This window comes from Grus americana, chromosome 21, assembly GCF_028858705.1.
Source record: "Grus americana isolate bGruAme1 chromosome 21, bGruAme1.mat, whole genome shotgun sequence".
Classification (NCBI taxonomy): Eukaryota; Metazoa; Chordata; class Aves; order Gruiformes; family Gruidae; genus Grus; species Grus americana.
Genome location: NC_072872.1, coordinates 2926639 through 2950089, shown reverse-complemented (window position 1 = coordinate 2950089; position 23451 = coordinate 2926639). Strand labels below are relative to the sequence as shown.

Below are 23451 nucleotides of genomic sequence, written 5' to 3'. Positions count from 1 at the left end.
GTCGGTGGAGCCATCTCCTCTGTTGTTATGGGAACACGATCGGTGGGGTGCCAGGGAAGGCAGCAGAGATGTTATTTGTTGAATGACACACAAAATCAGAGCTCTGGAAGGAATGGCTCTTTCCTCCTTAAAGAAATTTACACTCTTGCTTTTGCAGCGATGCTCTGAAAACAAGCTGCCTGGAAATAAAGCGGGTTTTGGAGATGTAATCCATGCTGGTAAAAAATACGCTTTGTGTCCACGCGGTATTGCTAAGAAGCCATCTGAATACTGTTATCTGTGGATGTGCATCTCCATCCCTTTCTATACTATCACAATAACTACTCATAGCCGCTCAAGACGTGGGAAATCACATTCACAGCTCTCCTGAATTCCTTTTTGCAGTTTATTGACTTATCGTGTGCTTCAGGTCCTGAGGTTCAAAGTAGGGTCTGTGGTGCTAAGCTACATCTATTTCACACTGTAATAACAGAGGCTGTACAAGTGTTTAATATAAACCAATTTGCGTTTTTGAATAGTGTGTCCTCTTTGAAGCATGAATAAAAAAGACGAGGTGAAGTCTTGAGGGATGTTTCAGGGTGAGACGGTGCAGACAAGCTGGCTCCAGTGCAGCTGCGCTTTGCAGCCATAAATATTCAGAGACCGGTGGGTGAAAACCCTCACCCATGGGTGGAGAGAGACTCTCTTCTGGATCTGCATAAACCATGGTGCTTCCTTCTTTACCCAACAAATTTGTCCCAGCAGACCGTGCTTGTCTTTTGCCATGGCTGTGTATCTGGCCGCAGGCTGGCACAGGAACATATGCGATCGTGAAACGTTCTGGCAGTGACCGTGCAGCTCTCAGTCTTGTAACTTTTGGAGGCTACTTCAGTATAAATTCATTTTAGGCTGTTTTGGGTGGAGAGTATGCAAGCTGCATAGTTCAAGAGCTTATTTAAAATGATTTTTCCTACTTTAAGACAGGGCGAAGCCTTTTACATTTTGGAGCCCATTCAAGCATGAAGTTCTGAGCTGTAGCAAAGTATTTCATTTCATTACTTTTCACTCCATCTTTCTTCCTAAAAATGTCTAAAACACACATAACATTGGAAATGCTTGAATGCGTAACAGTAAAACTGCAGAAACTTTGGCGTTATATCTGATTGGAAATTCAAATGGAGTTTGCTAGTGAGACTCTAAATCCGTCTTTGTGTACTACACATGAAAAAGAAGGTGGGGATGATGTTACTAGAAGTTAGCATTTATGTAATAATTTGCATTCATGATTTACATCATGGAGGTTTCTAAACAGTATTAAACCTCATGTTTTAAAGAATAGAATCAGGAAAATTGAAGGTGATTTTTTTTCCTCTCTTGAAAAAAGTGAGTTGCATCTCGCTACCATGCTTTATTTTCAGAAGCACTGAGAACCCTAAACTCTAACACTTCTGGAAATGGCTTGCTGTGCCTGTAGGCACTCCGGGAGTAGCACCTGGATCTCTCTGGTCTGGTCAGTCCATGGAAGAGGTCACCAGCAGCGCAGCGGCTGGAAAAGATGTGTGCGCTTTTTGGGGCCCGCAGAGCGGCTAGGTCCTCTGTGCCCCCCAGGTCAAAGACAGATTACGCTGAACAAGGGATTTTATGCTATTGCCTATTCCCCCCAAGATGCACATTTTGCCCTTCAGGTGTGTGGTGTTTTTTTGTTTTGTTTTGGTTGTTTTTATTTTTTTTTTTTAAATTCAGTAGATAATTTCATAAAACTGCAATTAAAATCAATAAAGCAACTACCTCTCCCATTTTTTTTCTTAAACATCATTGTTGTTTTTTTCATTCTCCTCTTCCCTGCTCTTACCTAGCCAGGGACTAGAAGCTGCTGCTCATTTTATATTTAGTAATACCACAAGATCTCCAGCATGTTTGAGAGAGACCCATGAATGAAAGGGAAAACCCAACCCTGTGTTTTCAGTATTTCTAGTCATTCCAGGAGAAAAAAAATATTGAAATGTTGCAAGCAAAAAAATGCAAATATGTATTTTGCCAGCTGAGGAACTATAGATAATTTTGAACTTTCATCTTGTTTTTTTTCTACCTGACTCAAATTCTAATTTTTTTTTTTTCAGTTCTATGTATTGCCAATAGAAACATATTGGGCACATTGACAGCAGTAGCCTTGTAACAGACGTTAGTTATTACAGGAGATAAGAAAGATGTGGAATAATTATCTGTGACTTATTTTCCAACCAAAAATAAGTGCTCTTCAATCTAATCTTCTAGTCCTCTTGGAGAAACTTTACAAATGTACTCATGCCTTGGTTTCTTGGTTTTAGGAGGGAACAAATGAGATGCCAATTAATAAAAATCAGTAATGTAATATTTTAGATAACTTAGTTTGTCAAAGACGCAAATGCCTGATACTCTGCTCAAAAGCTTATCGGAAGAAATCTCCTTCATGTCAAGGAAAAATTATTCCATATGGTGAAGCAATCACAAAAGAGAAACTTTCTTATATTGATTATCCCCTCCAGATATCCCAGTAAAAGAATCATTATATATAAAAAAAAGAGTTTTATGATTTCTGCTTGCAAATCTGATTGACTTTTGTTTCTTTGGGATGATGCAATATTCTCTCCCCCCCCCCCCCCCCCCAAGAGCACTTTATTTTTAGGGTCTGTTTAGTAATTCTGAATTGCAGAGAAGCAGGTGTAAGAAGTCTGAATAACATCTGCATGGCTACAGATGAAAACATTATGACCATTACAGCATAATAGGCAATAATATCTTTTGGTTGATGTGCTAAAACAGCGGGCATGGATCTCCCCGCGTATGTGGCTGTGCATACATTCCTCTTTTTCCTTTCGACAGCTGGCCTGGGAATTGCGGTGTTGGGTTTTGGCTTCTTGAAGCAGAACTGTAAATCACAAAACAACAACGTAAAAAGGCACCTCCTTGTTCAAAAGTCGCTAAGCTTTGGTAGAGATCTGATCTGCTTGGTTTACCAACAGAAGCTGCTTTTTTTTTTTTTTTTTTGTTGGCGCAGCATAGCTGTGGATAAGCAAGCTGGGGCTCTTTTTATTTAATGTGATGGATAAACCAGAAGAAAAACCCCAAACCCACCCTTGTCCGAGGAGCTTTGAACACTAAGACCTTTCGTTCACAGAATCACAGAATGGTTTGGGTTGGAAGGGACCTCAAAGCCCATCTAGTTCCAACCCCCTGCCATGGGCAGGGACACCCTCCGCTAGCCCAGGTTGCCCAAAGCCCCATCCAACCTGGCCTTGAACACTGCCAGGGAGCCAGGGGCAGCCACAGCTTCTCTGGGCACCCTGTGCCAGGGCCTCAGCACCCTCACAGGGAAGGATTTCTGCCTCACATCCCATCTCCATCTCCCCTCTTTTAGTTTAAAGCCATCACCCCTGGTCCTGTCACTACACTCCCAGATGAACAGGCCCTCTCCAGCTTTCCTGTAGGCCGCAGTAGGTACTGCAAGGCCGCATTCTGGTTTGGAAGTCAGAAAAAGGTATTTGTGGGATCAATTCTTTTAGTTTGGAAACTTAACAAGTTTTATTTGAAGGTTGGGGAGAATATATGTAAAAATGGCCATCATAATTCTGGTTGTATTTCCAAATTTAGCTACACATTAAGGAGAGGTACTTGTATCTGTTGTAAAAAGCTTCTACATCCAGGCTAATAGGTTAGCTGCAAAAGGAAAAATATTTCTGAAGATGATAAAAGGAGATTTTTCCAATATTAATCCTTGAGAAATCACCAAACATATTTCCTTCTGTATTTACCAGGTAACCCTTTAGATCTGACGCTCCTGTGTAGGAGGCATTTATGTATTTTACACAATGCTTTGAGATCAGTGGGAATGAAAAGCAGTATAAATACCCTCTGGCCTTTTATCTTTCTGTGGTGTCATCTCTAGAGAATGCAATGGTGGGGCAGAGAAGCCTTCGGACAGTGGATCATCATAGCCGTTAGAGGAAACAACACTAACTTAAAAATAACGGTGTTTTTCTCAGTAAAACGTTGATATCGGAGTCTATGTTGTCCTGTCACTGAAATCATGCAGCCAACCAACAGCCACACTCATGGAAGGACCCACGTGTAAAACTAATTGCTGAATATTCCAGTAAATTCTTAAAATGTTCAAAGGATCGGTGTTTTAAAATGGGGGGAGACAACACAGAATATGAACGTCTGCTTGAAGTGCAAAATACGAGTCAGCCTTAATTACAAATTTGCGATCAATGCTGCTGTGTTTTGAATGTGTTGGTAAATAATTAACGAGTGAGTGCAGCACAACAATGAAAATTTCCTTTAAAAACTGTATCTTGAGTGAATGCTAGTGCTGGTGCTTTTTAAGAGGGGAAGGACAGGACCAGATTTATAATATAACTGTAATTTAAAAGGTGAAGTAGCAGTTTGATTTGGTAGTTAAATGCAGGCGAAGCGTTTCACCCGCTCCAGTTTGTCATTATCCCTGATCCGGGAGCAGCAGCTGAGTGAGTGGGATCCGTAATTGCGTGGGGAATATTCGTGTGTCAATAAGATCTGGACTGAATGTCACATCCACTTAATGGTATTTAAAGGGGAAAGGAAATCACTCCATCCTGGACCCCTGAGAAAGGTCAGAGCATCAATTTATCTGTTTGTCTGAAACCAATTGAAAGTACAATGCAAGTTTGTCAGTTAAGGATTTTTTTTTTTTTTACCTCTGTCTGGAGGTAACTCACTGTTCTGTAGGCAAAATAAGGATGATTATATTGTCCCATCTTAAAGACTGGTGAAAAAGTCAATGCTTTTGTTTTTATTTAATCTTCTTGTATGCAACTTTGGGCCATTTAAAGGGAAAGAACATTGTGGCAGCAGTACTATATATCTTATTTGTGATACGTATGGAATCTTTTTGTTGCATAAACATTTTTACTATCGCATCCTTCTCCCCAGTGTGAGAATCCTGAAATTCTGCATTTACGTTCCCCTCTCTGGGGCCGGCGTGCCTGGAAGGCAGCAGCTATGCACTGTCATGGTCTGCCCAGAGCTGGCTGATCCGGGCTCGGGATTGCTTTGGGGGTTCTTGTTTGACAGGATTTTGAGCCTAAACCCGCTGTGAGCTTTTCTGGGTTTGCGGAGGGATTGTGGCGGGGCCTCCTGAGGTTTGCATTCGGAGGAGCAGTAAATGGAACACAGCAGCTCTGCTCGTTAATAAACACACAGTGTTTGCACCAAGTCAATTTGCTTTGCTCTCCTGTTAATTAATGTAATGCTACTGTTGCTCGAGAAAGGAATAAATGCAACAAGTTGTTACTTAAAAAACCCAACAAACCCCTTCTTTCCTGCCTGCCCTCAGTGGGAAAATGTTGCACGTGTTTCACCAGTAGCGTAGGGCTCTTGTGTCAGCAAACCGCCCGGTTGCATAAACAGTGTGAAAAACCTTGTCTGGGTCATCGCTAATTCCCGGTACTTTCTTTTTTTCAGGGGTAAAAACCAATTCAGTGTGTCTCATCTTCTGGTCAATCCCTTTTTGCTTACTTATTGTGGATAAATGAAAAGAAATCTTTCTCAGCAAGGTGTCCCGCTCCACCACCCAGTGCCATCCCCTGGCCACAGGGTCAACAGCTAAAACCCAGCAACGGCCCGAGAGGATTTGGGAGACAGCGGTGTGATCCCATGGGCTCTCTGCATGCCTCAGGGCAGGATGTTTTGCTGTTTCACTAGCAACAACTGCTCTTTTCTTGTCTTGACCTCAAGACAAAATCAGTGCAGTTTTCTTTTAGGATTGAGTGCTATGCAGCTGACCCTTTGGTATTTGGAAATAGTCGTTCACTCATTTGCAAAGGCAGTGGAAGGAACACTTTCAGGGTTAACAATAACATTGTACCACCTTAATTTTATGGCAGACCTGGCTCAGATTTTGAAAGGAATAAATGGTCTTAAACCTGGGAGGGCTGCAAAGGTGCTGTATTTACCAAGAGAAAGGGGTAGCTGTACAAGAAGAGGCTTGTCCCTGGGTTGAAGTAGCACATCCCTCTTGAGCTCAATTCATTGCTGTCGGTCCAGCTTACTGTTCAATGAGGCTGATGAAATTTTGTCCAGAACGCATAACATGCAATACTATTAAATTCCAGTTTAATCTGAGGCAGAAAGCAGCTACCAGTGCATGCACAAATGCTGCAAGAATGTAAACTATTGCATGGTTTTGCAATGGGAGCGGAGGAAGTTTTGAACATAAATACACGGGCAGTGCTCTCTGTGTTGCTTTGGTGCAACAGAGCATGGGACTGGTATCCGCATCGCACCAAATGCCACCCATAAACCTTGGTAGTTTGACCGCTTGTCTTAATTTTCATCATTCCTAAAATGCATTCCTGATAAACTGTTGATAAATCAGGCTGGTACCATCAGGATGATAAGTAATCAAGCATAAGTGAAGCTGTTTTAAAAAGAAAACAGGCCCACACACATTTTTCTAGATTTGCTTTTGAACTGGTATATGAAAGTGCCAAGATGATAGGATTTTAAATGTTCTGAGATGAAGTGACCTGATGATTTAGGAAGAAGTTGGTTAGTTTCTGAATAATAAAGGAAAAACATCATAGGAGAGGTTTTAAAGCATGTGTTAACATTGTAGAATGAGTTACACATGAGATGCATCATCAAGAAATGCAAATATTATCAGATTTGTACAATACTCAAAGTGATGAAGTGCTCATCCGGTGAGAGCCATGCTGCCACATTGACACTGATATTGTAGTAATTTACCAAGTGATAAAATGGAAGCAATTTATTATAATTTTACAGTATTTTTTTATATGGAATGAAAGGCTTGATTGCCTCCAGTTTAGTCCATTTCAGTCTTAATAACATTGATTTTACCGTATATTTTTCTTACATTTTTAGAGCCATTTTCTGAACTTGGCACAAGATTTAAATTTTAATGCAGTTGACAACATAAAAGCCAAATTTTAAGAAATCTTATTATGGTAATTACATTTCCCTGCTGGAAGCTAATGTGTATATTACATGGAAAAATACTTTCTGTAGCTGGGGAGCCAGTATAAAGGGACAGTCAAAAAAAAAAAAAAGTTATGAGCACACTTCAGGTCTTTGGTGTAAGGTGATTTCAGTATGTTTGAAGGACTTGAGACTAGTACGTGCCTTCCAGTGCTTTTCTGTATTTGCCCCCATTTCTAGCGATGAGAAGTTTCTCCTAGAGATGCTTAATACAGGACTAACTCTTCTCAGAAAAGTAGTTGAACTATCGTAATTCCTAATCCTGGTGTATACTTTATGTATAATGTAAAATATCAGACTGGGCAGAACAAATGCAGTGTTTGAAAAGCCCTGTGGACTGTGAAATTTGGATGTGGTTGTAAGAATCACCCAAATTAATGTTTTTAGAAACTATTTCCTAAGCATCTCCCTAGGGGTGGCAGAGTTCAGGAGAAATAAATTCATCAAACAACTTCTTCTGCTTTATCTGCACAAAATATTTAAAATAAGATGACCTGGGGGAAGTCCTGGAGAGGTCCCAGAATAGATACAGCTAGCTACTGAGGATGAAAGGTAGATTGGGGTCATCTCTCTAGAACGGGTGAAAATGGGTTATAAAAAGGCAGAGTGAGGGAGGTGGGAGGGAGAAGGAACTCGTTTGATAGTCCCGGGGAGAAATGGGAATGGCTGAAGCAGCATTGCAGACTCAAACGTAGACAGAAGGAAAAAAAAAATATAGATTAGGGTTAATGATTGTCCATCTCCCTTCTGCCTTGCAGGTAAGAGGCAAGGGCAGAATGAGATGATAATGATGCATGAATAATTGCAGTGACAAAACACCTGCCTGCTGATGAGAAGGAGTGAATGAATTCTTTATTCATCGTTTTAAAGCCCACATATCTAGTTAAAGCATAGCTGAGTTTGGGGAATAGAAGTCAAGAAGATGAATGGTTGGGCCTTACTGAATTAAGAAGGAAGAGAAATAAAATAATGCACGTTGTGTATGAACACAGTAGCAAACAAATACGTTATGTTTCATAGATTATATGAAAATATGGTGTTCAGGAGAGCAGGACAGCGCACACTGCCCGTTCATTATCCTCAGCGGCAAATTAGAGGGTAGTCCTTTGGGGAAAAAGAAACTTCTTTCCCCATCTTAAGTTGAGGAAAATCTAGGTTCACATCCTGGCTCTGTGAATATTAAATTATTTATAGAAAGTGGAACAGCTCAAGGAGGAATGACTAGGAATAACACACCCAGACTGGCTGGTAGCCCAGTGTCTGAAGGATCAGCAGGATATGGGAGAAAAAGAGAGAAAAATCTACACTTTGTCTCATTTGGATCAGCAAACTATAAGTTTCCCTACACTTAGGACTTTCTTTAGAAAGATAAAAGGCTCCTGTTACTACTTGCATAAAATTAATGCATCAACAGCAACCCAGGAAGGCAAGAGATTTTCAACTGCAGCCAAGACCCGGCAAACTAGAAGTCCCTCGGGAAAGCAGTGTGGCCACATTCAGGCTCATGTCTTACCATTTGTATTAATGCAAAGGAAAAATCTGAGGAGGCAACTGAGTTTAGTTGCTTGCCAGCATCCCAATTTGCTGCTTATTGAGAATAAGAGCCTTGCCTGTTTGTGTTCACGTCCCAATAAACAGAAATTTACTGCCAGCAGCTCAGGGTATCTTCTCAGCAGAAAAGCATCAGTCCTGAGGGAATCAGATTTGTGCCCTGCTGAGGGCTTGGAATAAAATATCCAAAGCAAAGGTGGCATTGTAACTTCTCCTCAGGAAAAGGTAAATGAATAAATTGCAACTAAGTCTTAGGTTTAGATGAACACTCTTTGGAGCCAGAGGTCAAATCCTACCCATTGGCCTCAGCCTGCTATTTTTCTATGGAGATAAACAGAGGCCATTCAGGGGAGACCTTTGAAAGACAACTTGCTAAAGGTGGCCCAAGCATTTAAAGACTCAAAGGTGCTTCCCATCACTCTGGTGTCAAAATTTCTTTTCATTTCTTGACCATCGTTACAAATAGCTTGCTTGTTTTCCGACCTTCATTCCTCAGTGCTGTTTCAGAAGCCCAAGTGCATGCAAGTGGTTAAACCCCCCCAACATCTAAATCTCTAAGTTACCAGAAGTGGAAGGTCTACTCAATTCAGGTACATTGCTGCATTTTTGGTTTCTGCTTTGTTCCAGTTCTGATTTGAACTGGTTTGGACACTCACGCCAGGAAGAAGAACAAGCTGCACTAGATAGGCAGTGGCTCAGGTACTTCATGGGACTCCTGGATCTCTGTTAGCATCCCTCCTTGATCTTGCACCTCCTGCTTCACTCAGGCAAACTTTTAAAGCCATCCTGTGGCTCAATGCCCAACCTATAAAATGACATACAAAGAACATAGTATCTGCTGAAGAATAAAATCTACATGCAGCCTTCTCTGAAGAAAATTAATAATATCCGAGTTCATATGTACCGGGATTCCTCATCTTTTAGCAACAGTGTTAGACAGGCTCACTGAAATCCATAAAAAAATCATAGCAATGACTGATAGATTTTTTTTTTTGTGCTTTCTTTTTTTTCTCTTATGAATGAAGCCCAGTCATTTTAAGGAGGACCTGTGAACCTTGGCACAAGACATTAGCTGGCCTTGGAGCAGCTATGGATGCAATCACCTCTGTCTGTCGGTGTGGGATGTTAAAATCTGCTATGGCTGAGCTGTACAGAGCCCACGTGTGGGCTATGATATAGATGCAAGTACTGATGCAATGCAGTGCTGAGTTGTTTTTGCAATTACCCACATTAGCACCTGCATTTCCAGATTTAGTTCAGATTTCACTGCAATACCTTCCCAGCTCAGAGAAGGAAAAGAAGTCTTCATATCTGTTCTTAATTTCTTCAATTTTTATCTCAGTGGTTTGAATGCTGTTGGTGCAGTTATCATTACTCTGGTGGATTAAAGACAAAAACACATCATCCTAAGTATGTTTGCCTTGTTTCTAACAAATATGTTGCTATGGGAACTTGATGTTGCTCTAGCTGTTGTGCCAGATGCACCAGCTATCTGTCCCTAGACTGGCTTTTTTCTAATAAATTAATTGCATTTAAATTAAACATATGAAGTTATTTCATGTCAATTAATTTGAATGTTAAGCTGGGTATTTGCAGAGCTTCTCTCTTCCTACTCACCCCACAACATTAATTAACTCTAGATACTGTAGTCCATCACAAAGCTGCGGTCTTTCCCGGCTATCTGCAGTTATGATGCTTGCTGCCTGCATGGGAAGTAATCAGCGTCCAAAATAATTGCTTTTCACAAGCCTGTAGTCAGCTGTCTTGTCAGATATTTAAGCCGTAATGAAACTGTTTCGGTTTCCAGGAAAAAATATTCAGCCGAAAGGTACTGTAATTACAGGTGGAAAGCGAAGCTGACGATGGAACTGTTTTTGTTTAGCACATCACGTTTTCATTTGTTGGTCCTCTTTGGAGGCATTTCTTCCAGCGCTGGCACCGTCGTGCTCTCCTCTTCACCGTTCTGCTGTGGGGGGAGGAGGTTTGGGTTCCTCCCAGTATCGCTGTTTTGCATTAAGGCAATAAAAGGTGGAGAAGAATTCATGCGTAGCGCAGAGTGGATGAAGAGTATCCTTTGGCACAGAGGCAGACAGATGATACAGGATTGCTCTGTACTTTGCTTGTGTACGTTCAGCCAGCAGTGGGGACTTGTGAAAATACTTAAATTTGAACTGCTCACTTAAGTCTATAAATAAAATTATCCAAGAGTTGTTTCTAAATCTAAACTTTCTGAGAGCTCAGCAGCAAATGAATCCATTGCTTAGATTTGCACCATACAGTAGTAGGCTTTCCCCTAAACTTCAGAGTTCTTGGAGCACGGTATTTGCGGTGGGTACATGTGCCCAGCATTAGCCTAAAGGAAGACAAAGAGGAAAAGACAGCGAATGTACATAGTAGACTTAAACAGTTTATACACAGCTTTCTGATCTGTGGTCATAAGCTGTAGACAAACTGGCTGATAAATTAGTAGCCCACAGGGAAATCTTATTTACAAGGAAGGCAAGAGAAGCACATTAATGTATCTTTATTAGCCTTATTTAGACCATATGCTTTCTACATGGTGGGAAACTGCACAGTCCCTGCAGTAAAACAGCAGTGGGTATATGCTGAGTTACAAACTCTTTCTCATTTGCATGCTTTCGTAGACCTCTTCAGCTGCTGTAACTTTTTGCTGCAGTGAAATGTAGGCTGATAATCCACAAGCGAGGGGAAGTGGAATTTTCTTTGTCTCCTCCAGGATTTCATCAGGTACCAAAACTACGGAGCGTATAGCAGGAGAGAATGCCGATTTTTACAGAGGAGGGGGGGTGCACAAACTGGAGTTAGTAAGCTTTTGTGAGAACAAATACAGGGAGGTGTTTCTGTTTTCTCTCACTGAGAGATGACTTCTAGCCTCCTTGTCCCCTGAGGTTTCCGCACGCGAATAACACGAGCTATGGTGCAACCTGGGACGTGCCATGTTTATGGGGTTCTTTGTTGTATGTTGCAAGATAACTCCTATTGGAGTTAGGAAATGCCGTCCTGCACCTGCAGAGTGACAGAGCTGTGCCTCACGCATCACCGGGAGATAGGGTAATTGCTTTGGCGGAGGATATCATCGACAACCATGTATTACATGCAAACTTGCTTTGTTCTTGTCTGATTGAAACAGATGCATTTTCTTTCTCGTTACTTATCTTTGACGTGGATTTTGATAGGCTTTAGGGGTCAATTTGCCGCTGAAATCACTATAAACCAAAATTTAATAGCAAATTCTACACTTTCAAAACCATTCATTGGGAAGGTTACTAGCATTTTTGGATTAAGCTATAGGTACTTGTTTTTTAATGCATGCACACATTTTTCTGCATATGTTTAGATAAATCAAATGTAGCCCAATGAAAAAGAATTAAAAAGTTGATTACTGTAATTTTGAATTATATTTCCTATCTGGCTTTTCCTATTCCAAGTGCGTTTCACTTTTTGCAAATTGTTTTGCTTGGTTCAGCCTAGAGCAATCCTTGCAATTTTTCACTGAATACAGCGAACCTGGGTTATCTTGCTGCTCTTAGTGGCAACAGTTTCGTTGCCAAACTTCCCTTGGCAGCTTTGAAGCATTATTTGTTTATTTCCTTTTTTTTTAAAGGAATGAAAGTCCACGCGCCATGGTGATTTCTTGCTCTCCTGTTGAGTCTGAATTTTTAACTGAAACGTAAGCCTAAGCAAGCAGTCTGGTAATTCCTAGCTAACCTTCTTGCAGCTGGGGAATGACAACATTCCCATTTTGTTCCTTGCCACTCACGGAATAAATAAATCAGGAGAAATGTATGGAGGGAATCTTGGGGGCTGTATTAATGCCAAACACATACGGTCCTGCTTAGATTGTACTTCTTTGATTACTCAACTAAGTTATTAGATACATGAAGAACACCCATTTAAATGTAAATCCATTCTCCTCCTGTAATAGATAAATGTGCTTTGCCTTGAATTTGTAAGCAGAATACATCACTTTGATATACTAACTGGAACTGAATAAAGCTAGTCAGTAGACCAAGGGAAGGATGCGGATGGCTTTAAAGCGAATGGAACAGAGGAGTCCATCAGTTAGTTAATTAACTTCAATTTCTATTTTAATGAACTTTCTCTGGTGCTTATTTAAGCATCCAGATGCTCGCAAATGTTTTTTCCCAACAACAGGCTTTTGTTGGCATGTGATAAATTATAAATGGGGGATACTAATCTTCTATATCCCAGAAATACTGTTTTAGTATTTGCACCGCGGCAGCATCAACGCGCTGGCGGTCCAGAGCTGCGCTGTGCCAGGCATGATGCATGTGTATTGTCAGCCTTGGGGCCAGCAACAGCACGAGTTTAAAATCTGAAAGAGGGGAAAAAACCCCAGTGATTCAGTATCTTGGCCTGTTCTTGCGACTCTTCTAGAAGGCAGATGATCAGAGCTGGATGTTCACTGAAGGTGACTGGTCTGGTGAAGCTCGTCTTCCCAGGTTCATCCTGAACAAGGGGCACTTGGGCTAAATCAGGTTTCTGCTCTGAATTGCTCTCTGGATGACTCTTGTTGGCTATCAAGAATAGAGGTGTTGAGAGAACCTAGTCCTACTAGTTGTCCAAGGTGCATGAAGGTAACCTGTCCCACAGAGGTTATCCTTCCTAAATCCTCAAATGTTCTTCAGGAATTGGCCATGCTTACTAATGCCAAGGAAATCCCCTTTGCTACTTGTTACAGGAAACTCTGGAAGAAACTTTAATTTAAAAATGACAGTGCGGCAATTTTTCAAATCACTCTTTGCTTCCAGAGAGGGGTTGAACAAACCCCTGGGTAGTGGCACTGCCTGGTGACAGCTGACAGGGGAACATAAAAAATGACAGTTTTGGTGTCGGATACCTTGCCTCGGGTGGTATTTCTGAGCTCTTCAGCAGGAGCAGAGCTAAGCAGATTCACAGTGCCTTGGAAAATCTCACCCAGCAGCAAAGCTGGAATAAGCACATCCAAAGTTAAATAAGCGGCACGGTCAGATTTCTGTCTGAATACAGTAAAAAGAGGGATTGTCCCGCAGGTGAAGACCTGGGCTGGGATTTGGGAGAGCTGCCTGCAGGGACAGACTTCCACCCCAAACCAGAGGCAGATGTTTTCCTCTTGCTGTCTTTCCATAACTCATCCTGCCAAGGACTCCCTCTGTGCTGTTGAGCAAATCGCTTGTTCTCTCTCGCATCCAAATTCCTTTTTGCAGTTCAGCTCCTGCGCTCTTGGCTTTTGTTTCCTTGTAATAGAAGCACTCTGGAAGAGAAAACATATTCTGTATTTCACACACCAAAACAGGGCCGTGTTCTCACAAACAACTACAAATGTACAGTCAGGAACCAGGGAAACAAGTGGCAGAATTTCACCTTGGTAGTCTGTAAGAAGTTTTCTATTTTCTTTTTCCTGGACTACTTGTATTATAATTGTAGACGCAACCGTCCTTGTTAAAGGAGGAACTTCAGTATTCCTCCTATTATTGGATATTATTAATTGGATGCTTAATTCTTTCAAGCATCAGTCATCTGCAGAACGAAACAGATTTAAAATCTAATAGTAATAGCTGAATAAATGCATCTGCCAACCATAGAGTTTCTCAACTATTGCTCACTGTAACTGTAATTAGTCAGTTAAAGCCATCAGACATCTGCGTGTTAAGAGATTAGGGCCATCCTGCTGTTTCCATTAGCTCTGTGAGAAGTGGAGGGTTAATGAAACTCATCTTGGGAGCATATTTGCAGTAATGGTGGTGACCAGATTTTGTAGTGATGGCCTCATTAAAAATGCACTGGAAAAAAAATATATTACAGACGGATCTATTGCTGTTAGTTCAGGTGGTGGGAATAGTTTCTGGTTGTGCTCTGTGTGAGGAGTCCTGTACGCGCTCGAATTAAAAGTTTTCTTGCAATGGACCACTTTTGCCATAACACTTTAAAATACTTGTTGCAGTTGTTTCGGGTATTTTTTATGTTTTGTTTCCCCCCAGCACCTGAGACTGGTTATGAAAACCGCAGGCTGGGAGCTAAAGAAGCAGAGCCCTGCTTGCAAATAAATTATAAAAGGGGAGTGCCTGTCTTTTATATATCCCAGAAATATCCTTGCAAAACCTGGCAATTGGTTTTGGAAACTGCCCGGTGCTGCTTTTATTACTTATAAATGCCAAGGAAGAAATTAAATTGTGTTTCATACTGTATCCCTCCAACCTGGGGAAGTTTCTGTTGAAATCTCTGGAGGAGAGAGCTTTGCTTAATCCTCTTAAAATTGGTGCGAGAGCTCCAGGTCGTTCTGTCCTTAGAGCCCTGTTTGTCCTTGGGTCTTCTCTTGCTGCTTTGCAGATGGGGGAGATGGTTGATTTTTCTGCCGGTTTATTCTGAATCGCTGTGGTGTTGGTTATAAACTGACTCTGACATCACAGGGTGCCCCGTGTAAGCACCAGCACTCGTCCTATGCGCTTCTTGACGCAGGAAGAGCATGGGGCAGCGCTCTGACGCTTCTTGGGTTACTGGGAAAGCAAAGGCTTACAGTCAAATTTCTACACACCAGTTCTAATGGTCAGGCCACAAAATCAACTTTTTTCAGATATAATACAGCAGAACACCTGCTGCTACATCTGAGATGTAGCTGTGTTGGGTTTTGGTTGGGTTTCGTTGTTTTTAAGCTCATTTTTGACTTCTTGTACTAGAGAATTGATCCTGGCTCTCTGAATTACCTGCTCTTTAACCTGTTTCCATACATTTCTGATTACTTGTTTGACAGAAAGGGATAATTAAAAATTATGAATCTGGAGATACAGTGGGGACAGTGGGGTGGAGGAAGCTATTTTCTTTGCTGAGGTTGTGCTATAAACAAAGCCTTTTACACTTTGGACAAAACTGTGTCTGGCAGAAAGAAAATAGGACAGTTAACTTGATGAGGATTTATGTCTGTTGGGTTTCTCTGTCTTTATATACTCTCTGCCATGGAATCGGAGTTATTAAAGCTAGATGACTGATGTACCTATACAGACCAAGGAGTGACCCTGAACCTTTGCTAAGCTTTGGAAACCTTAAGTTCATTTATTTAGATTTTCTGTCTCTGTCTCTAAAACTAGAATGGAAAAAAGGAGTTTAGGGCTCACCTGAGAAGGTCAGTGAAGAGCAGCAGTCCTCAGAGGTGACAGAGCTGTTGTGAACGTAACGTTTCTACAAGTAAGACTTAACTAGCAGGCTACGTCTTCTGGAATTCTGCTAGAATTACAGACAGCTTTGTACATTCATCTGCCATTTTGGATGCTTAGCTGACTGCTCCACACCTTGTGTTTTGGTAATTGCTACTCAGTATTTCATCTTAAATTGATGATGCATAAGCTAAATATTTTCTGAATATGAACAGTTGTGGTAAGACATCCTTTGAATATACGACGTACAGTGTTAATGAGCTGTGTGTTACCTGCATCGTTGCTGGTTTTCCCAGTGCTGAGAGCCTGGAGGGAGATAAGACTTCGAATAGTGATGAACTTGCTTCCTGAGGTTTTGTAAGCTCTCAAATTTGCTCAAGGTTTTGTGTTTGAAAGACATAAGAGAAAATAGACCATCTACAGCCACCTATTTTAGTCTTCAGCCAGTAAAACCCCCTGACTTGGCTTTCTTCAGGGATGCCATGTGCTGGGTTTGCAGTATCCCACATCTTTGAGCAGTACTTCTTCTATTTTCTATATCAATTATTCCTCCTTGATATCTCAGGACACAGCCCTCCAAAACTTTTTTAATGCACTTTTGAACTTGCAGCATTCAAGTAGGCACAAAGTAATGGAAGAAATGAGTTAATTTATCCCTTGTTTCCAATTAGGTTTGCATACGAAGTAGCGTGTGCATCGACTTAGCTCCACGCTGAAGAGTGATACTCTACTGGGTCAATGATTAATAGTTAAGTAGCCCCAAGATACCCTCTAAGGCTAATAACAGCCTCTAAGTAACAGCATGGATCAGTCTGCCAGGTCAAAAGCTATTTATTGTCAGAAACTGTGGCATTACAGCATGCTTTCACATGCGTCGCCTCCCTGTGCTGTTTTCTAGACACAGTGAAGTGTGAGCTTACTCAAACTGATATTAACATTTAAATTTTAATGGGCTAATTACACCGACCACTGCAAAACCTCAGAGGTCAAGCGTAGTTTTGGCTTGTGCCAGTTAATTCTATTTTTCAGTAGGACGCTGACAAAATGCTGAGAAAGTGTTTTCTTCGTGTGAAGATTGCACTATTCACTTCAGTGTCTCGTGTATTTAAACTTCTGTTCAGTACTATAAATACCACCTTATTTCCCAAAATTTTCCAAGGGATAGAAAGCTTATTTAAGTTTTTAAACTGATATAGTAATATGCAAACATGTAATTAAGATCCTAATCAATTATTTTATTGTGCAAACTTGGAGTTTTAATAGAATTAAAAATGCAATTTAATTCGAGTCCCAGGTAATGTAATCCTCTCTGTGGTTCTGCTTATTGGAATTTTAAATTCCCCACAAGAATATATGAACATAAGTCTCTCTTGCAAAGCACTGTGATGCCAAAACGTGCCATCTGTAATGAGATGCTCATCAGATTTGGCTGTTTAATTTGTGCCATTAGTTTATTGGGCAATAAGACTCTTAATATGTATTTTATGTGTCCCCAAAGGTTTTATTTGGCTGTCAGCCTGAAAAATATCAATTTTGTAAGGATTAAACAAACAAACAGAAAATCAAATAATCTAACAGAGACTAAATCAATACAAAAGAAATGTTTGGGTTGCATAGACTCATTGGAGAAGGCAGAGAAATATAGCTCTGGAGAAATCAATGTGCCAAAGGCACGCTGGAGCAGGACGGGCATTTAGAAACACCTTCTTCATCTCAGCTGTGGTTCTGCAAGACTCAAAAAAACAAATGGATGGTCTGCAGTGATGAGGTGGGCGTTCGAGTGTCGGCGACTGGCTGACCTGTTACAGCAAACCCTCTTTTCCAATGTTTGTCTGTTTTCCTGCCCTGAGAACAGACTGTGTCAGCGACGCGTGGCTCGGTGGTATGAGATCAGCTTTCACACCAGGTGAATTAATGATATATGGTTGTGATTATGTGGATACAGAAAAATTCTGAAGACAATAAAATGTCTTGAGAAGGAGGGGGGCTGAAAAGGTCATGGAAAGCACAACCTATGTCATTTATCACAGACATCCACAGGATGGGCCAGAAATGGGATTTTGGGTATAAATCTGTAAATAACAGCCCTGTAATTGACTCATGGAACCATCATCTGCACAATTAACTCCTTTCCGCTGATGTTGGACATACATTTATTTGATCTGTACAGTGTTTGTAATTTCAAATCTATAGCTTTTAACTGAAAATCTATGCAGCTGAAGAAGATTAAAGTTTCCTCAAGGAGGACACTGCCAGTGCACACAATATTTCTATCTGATTTAAAAGTTACAGGGTCTTATACCCTGAAAGTGGCATGTTGTGTGTCAGACATGAGCCAAATCAAAAGCTGAAGCTATTATAGTTTTCAGTGGGTCTGTATGGCTTCTCATAATTAGTGAATAATCTCTGTGAACGTGAAGATTTTGGAGATCTGCTGACTGTGAGCTCCCTGGGGCTGGCTGCGAAGGCGGGGTTTTTTTCTATGGACTCGTGGATCTGATCCCATCGGGAAACCCCTGAAACTGGTAGATCAGGCAAAGAAAAATGCATAATTACTTTCTATGATCCATTTTCATGCATTGCACAGAGAGACCCTTAGGTATGCAGGACCGTTTTATTTTTGCATCTTTAACTCCTGTGCCTTTCAAAGATCCATCTTTCCATGAAAATTCATGGTGGATAAAAAATTTCTAATCTCCCAACCAAACCGAGTAGCTGGAAAGGAGCAGACAATTAAGATGCACGATGCTTTGCTCTAAGTGACAGACCATAAATCACAGCCTGTGGAATATTGCATTTTAATGCACTGCCCAGCCCTCGTGCTCTCCGCACTGCAGCGGAGCCCCCACCATAGCTTAGAAATGAAGTCACTGTTTGAGGGAAGCGAGGGAGGTCACGCTGAAGCTATAAAAAGGTGTCAGGCCTTTGGTATGTTGTTTGCAAAAATAAAAGAAACAAGTTTCTGGGCGTCTGCTTGCTCTCACTTTCAGAGGAGGTATTTAGGAACTTAAAGTGGGTTTCTTTCTTGCTGCTCTTTAATAAATATAATTTATGGCAGGAGACTGAGAAATGCTGTTAGCAGAAATGTTTGTGAGAAAAATTAACAGAAAGCAGGACTTGGGGCAAAGCTCAGCAAACTCGCTTAATTTTGCAAGGAAAATATTAGCTCAACAATGTGCTTGAGCACTAAAAAAAATCCCTATGGTCAAGCAACATGGTCAAGAAAAACACCCTTCTGAATAGAAATGGATGTTATAGCCACGCGCAAGGCCAGATTCACAATTTCCACAAAAAAATAACACAAGAATGTTGCAAACTAGCAGCACAAAATTTCCCTAAACTTTAATTTTTCTCTGATTACTCTTTACATACGCTGCCCAACCAGCCATTAGGACAAAATAAACGAGGAAGGGGCTATCTGGAGCAGTGCACATTGACTTACCTGAATTATGAGATGATTCACTGCTTCTTTTTGGGGGTGATCCCCAGCTGAGCCTGCCCTGAATGTGGAGGAGACTCCCTGTAGGAGCTGCTGGGCAATTTGGTGGGGGGGACACACACAGGACCTGCCCTTTCCTTTCTCTTTGACTCCATCCATAAGTTGTTGTGAAGCTGGTTGCTGCTTTGAGGAGATGCTCATCTCTATGTGAATTCCTGCTGTTTCACCATCCTGTCTGAGCTCCAACGTCTTCTCTGTGCCTGAGGTATTCTCCAGAATCTGACAGGTTTTGTTTCTTTTATTTCTGAGGGGTCAAGTGCATACAAGGGGATAAATCAAAGCGAAGGGAAAAAAATACCCAACCTCAAACCCCCAAAAATGTAGAAAGAAAGAATTGACATTGCCTGTGACTGCTGGCACTTCTTACCTTCCAGTAAATGAATTCTTTGCAAGTGGCAGGGGGATGGAGGAGACTGTTCCTGATCTACCACTCCAAAGGCCAGAGCATCCTCTGCAGAAAGGGAACCCAACATGCTCTGACCTCCAGAACAGCTTCAGTCTACTGCAGGTTCAGACATAAATATCTACGCAAGCATTGAGTGCTACACAAATAATTTAAAGGAGAAATACCTATCTTTGAGCTACTTTCCTTTGTGCTGGGGACAGCTTACGTACTTAAAGGTAGGATGATTCAGTCCTATTGACTCCGGAATGATGGTGAAGATTGGTGAACTGATGCCCAGACATCAAAGGTTGTGTTTGTGATTCAGAGGAACAGTGGTGTGGACCGTTTGCATGCACTAATTTAATATTTGCTCTGGATATATTAATGACCTCCAGATGTTATGTACAGGGTGATATTCTTCTGCTAGTGAATCAGGTGTGCAGGCAGGTCTCAACACCTGTGCTATAGACAGTCTCAAATTCAGCTGGAGGCAGGGACCATCTGATAAACCCTTCCACAGCACCCTCTTCCCCAGTTGAATTTCCAGTAAAAACCTTGCCCTTGTGTTTGGAAAACAGCGATACAGTCTGGCGTGCTGCCACTGAAGGTTTGCTGATCCCTAGTCGAAACAGGTCCTCTCCACTTCTTTCAGGATGCAAAATTGTGTCCTGCCTTTCAGTTTCCAGCCAGAACTGGTGCTCACTTCCACCTGCACCCATTTATTTATTTTTGTCGAAACTTAATGATCAAAGCGTAAAATCACAAAAAAGGCACCTCCCCCCTTAAAGATTCTTGCATGAATAGTAATTTGTGCATGCGCGTGCGTGCATCACTCATTGTCACACACAGCATCCTACATTTGGGACTTGGCAGGTGAAGAGGTCATCCCTTGGCCTACCCAAGTGTTAACTGAGAGCTGATTTTTTTTTTTTGTTTGTTTCCTTTTTTCCTCCAGGTTGGCAGCCCTTTATTTAAAATGAAAATGCCTCTAATTCTCTTTAATTTATTAGGCATACAAATACATTAATGATAAGGCAATTTTAAGCTTGTTTGACCTCAAAAGGTGTAGGACTTAGAGTTTTCTATTTGCCTGAAATTATAATATAATATTCCACACCTTGCAACCATGCTATGCATTCTGGAAAATAAACCTACCGACTGAGAAATACTCAATCTCTGGGTTTACACCAGTTAACTGGGAAGATAATTTCACCTATTTTGTTTTCCCATCTCGATACCACTTGAAAGTTGCATAATTAATTAAGCCATATGAGAATTGATATATCTACAATGAAACCAAGTTACTGAAAATACCAGAAATTGGTTATACTGAGTATGAAAAGAACCTGATTTTGGCTAAGCCCATTGGAGTGTTTTTTATGAATTCATGACTCCTCCTGCTTTTTTTATTTCCCCCCCTCATTTGAGGCAACTTCAGAAGATATAGTTGGAAGCAGAAGGAAGCCACATTTTCAGATTTCCAGCCAAAAGAGTGCCCTTCTCATTTTTCATCGCATGTTTATTATTTTACCGCATCAAAGGAAAAAAAAAAAAAGTCAGATACTTCTGTTACAGGAAAAGCAATGTGTAGGAGTAACCAAAGGAAAACAGGCTGGAACCCTTCTCAAGAAAGGAGAAATCTCATTGTTCGCTCCTTATCGACAGAAAACAATGGCCACATTAAATGGAGCTGGGTTAACGGAGTAATTAATTCCTCTGTCTGAAACTCTGTGTCATCTCTGCATGTGATTAGGGGAGGGCAGGGATGAACGGGTTTGTCTCTCAGGCTGCTTCTCTGTTTTATTTCTTAAGGGTATGGTGACAACATCCTCCTGCTTGTGCTCAGGGCTGTTGTAAAGCTTTTCCACACCTTGCTTCCCATCAATGACGGTCAGACGCGGGTTTTGGCACATCTGTGCTTCACGCAAAGCCAAAAAAAACCCTCATGCCCATCAGGCAGATGTCAAAACCACAGGTCTGAACTAAGTTGTGTGGACGGGATGATGTTTTTCCTCTTTGTTTCCCTTTCAAAGGGAAGAAGGATTACCTTGGCCTGGGAACCAAGTGGGGAGGGAGTGGATGCTCGTGTGCTTTTGTAGTCTTCCTTTGCTGAGCAACAGCCAAAAGTGGGGTTTGCCAACAGGCAGGGAGACTTCAGTGCAGGAGCAGAGCACTGGTTTGTCTTGTTCAGTATTACACATGTGTGGATGGCCAAACCCATGTGCACTAAGGGAAGAAGCAGTATGGTCTATACTGCATGTTATATAAAAGCTTTAGTCATTTTTTTTCATGAATGACCTCATTTGAATGTTCTCTTGTTTTTCTTGTGATAATTTAGACTATGGCAATAACCGACATAAGGAGCATCTGCACTTCTGTCTTGTATTTACCTTTTGTTTCCAAAGTGTTGGGTACCTTAAAGATGTACAGGACAGGCCATGCCCCCCAGGAGCTCATGTGCTAAGTTTGGTTTTATTATAATTAGCATCATTCCTACAAACACCCCTCTTCCAACCTGCCCACACCTTTCTCCCCCAAATAAAAAAGAACCACGCCGTGTTTTTTGGTACATTCCCCAGCTTAAGTGCAGCGTCCAAATTGCACTGTCCATTACATGCTAAGCACACACAGACTTTGCAAAATGGGGATCGCTAATCTTTGCTTTTATTAGTTTTCCTCAAACCATTTTAAGACCTTGTATGAGGTCAGTGAGAGCTGTGAACTCTTCAAATTACGTTCTGAATAGCTTCACATTTGCCCTTTGTATTCATTTGTGCTAATCAGTCTCTTTCCTGTTATCGCCAGATGAGTCACTCGCTGCTTCCCCACTTCACTTTTGGAGTTTGCATAGCATGGTCGATTATGACCCAGTTTGGGTAATTTGTCCTTGTAATGATTCATTTATCACTATCCAGAACCCACTTCAGCTAAACACTTAAATGTGCTTTAAAATGCTGTACTTATGAAGAATTAAAATAAGCACTTGCTGAAATGGTCTGGAGGTGGGGAAAGTTGTGTGCGGATCGTACTTTTCCCTTACTGATGTTACTGACAAATGTTCCCATCTTACAGCGTTTTGCAAAAAGTAACAATTGGAGATAAATAAATTCGATAAGCAGAATCAAATAAAGGCAGCGTGTCATTCCTGATTAGATCTGACATTGTGCTAACATCTCTCTTCCAGAAACCGTTTTGCATTGACGCAAGTCTTTTCTGTTGGAATCTGGCTCTAAATTATAAAACTGTCCAAACTATACAAAGATTTATTTCAATTCAAAGATCATTGATTTGCTAGAGAACAACAGAGGGAACCGTGGTATTTGGTGGATACTTTCAAAGCACTCTTTATTTAGTTGCTTCTTTTGCAACCAAATGCAGAAAGAAATATTAAGTAGAATTGCTTCAATCTGAATGCTGCTCCACATGGGGAATAGTGCTGCAGCCAGTACAGTTGTTCTTATGAAAAAAAAATTATATATACACACATACATATGTATATATAAGCTTTTACCAGCTGAGTTGTGACAGTGAAAAATTCTACCTGGGTCCAAGCAATGTTCATATGTTATTACTAAAAATCTCCTATACATTTTTATTTAAACCACGCTGGAAGTTGCATCTTGACTAAATAGGTTGTGGAAAGTTTTTAATATGTTAACAAGTTGACTCTGCGTACCAGTAAATACTTTGTTTAATTTGCATTTGTGAGAAAATTTTCCCATTAAAACTGCCGCAGAGTGTGAGCTGTGGTATGGCGTATAGTTTCAGGACAAGACTTTTACACCTTATTAGCACTGCAGTAAGGGAAAAACACTTTAAAGAGCATTAAGGAAAAAAAAAAGTCATTA

The 23451-nt window shown here is 41.0% G+C and overlaps 1 protein-coding gene across 5 annotated transcripts in view; it reads left to right on the top strand.

The window, feature by feature from the left end:
• Window positions 1-23451, top strand: part of KAZN (kazrin, periplakin interacting protein) — a 226066-nt gene that overhangs the window by 16692 nt on the left and 185923 nt on the right. The window lies entirely within an intron of this gene.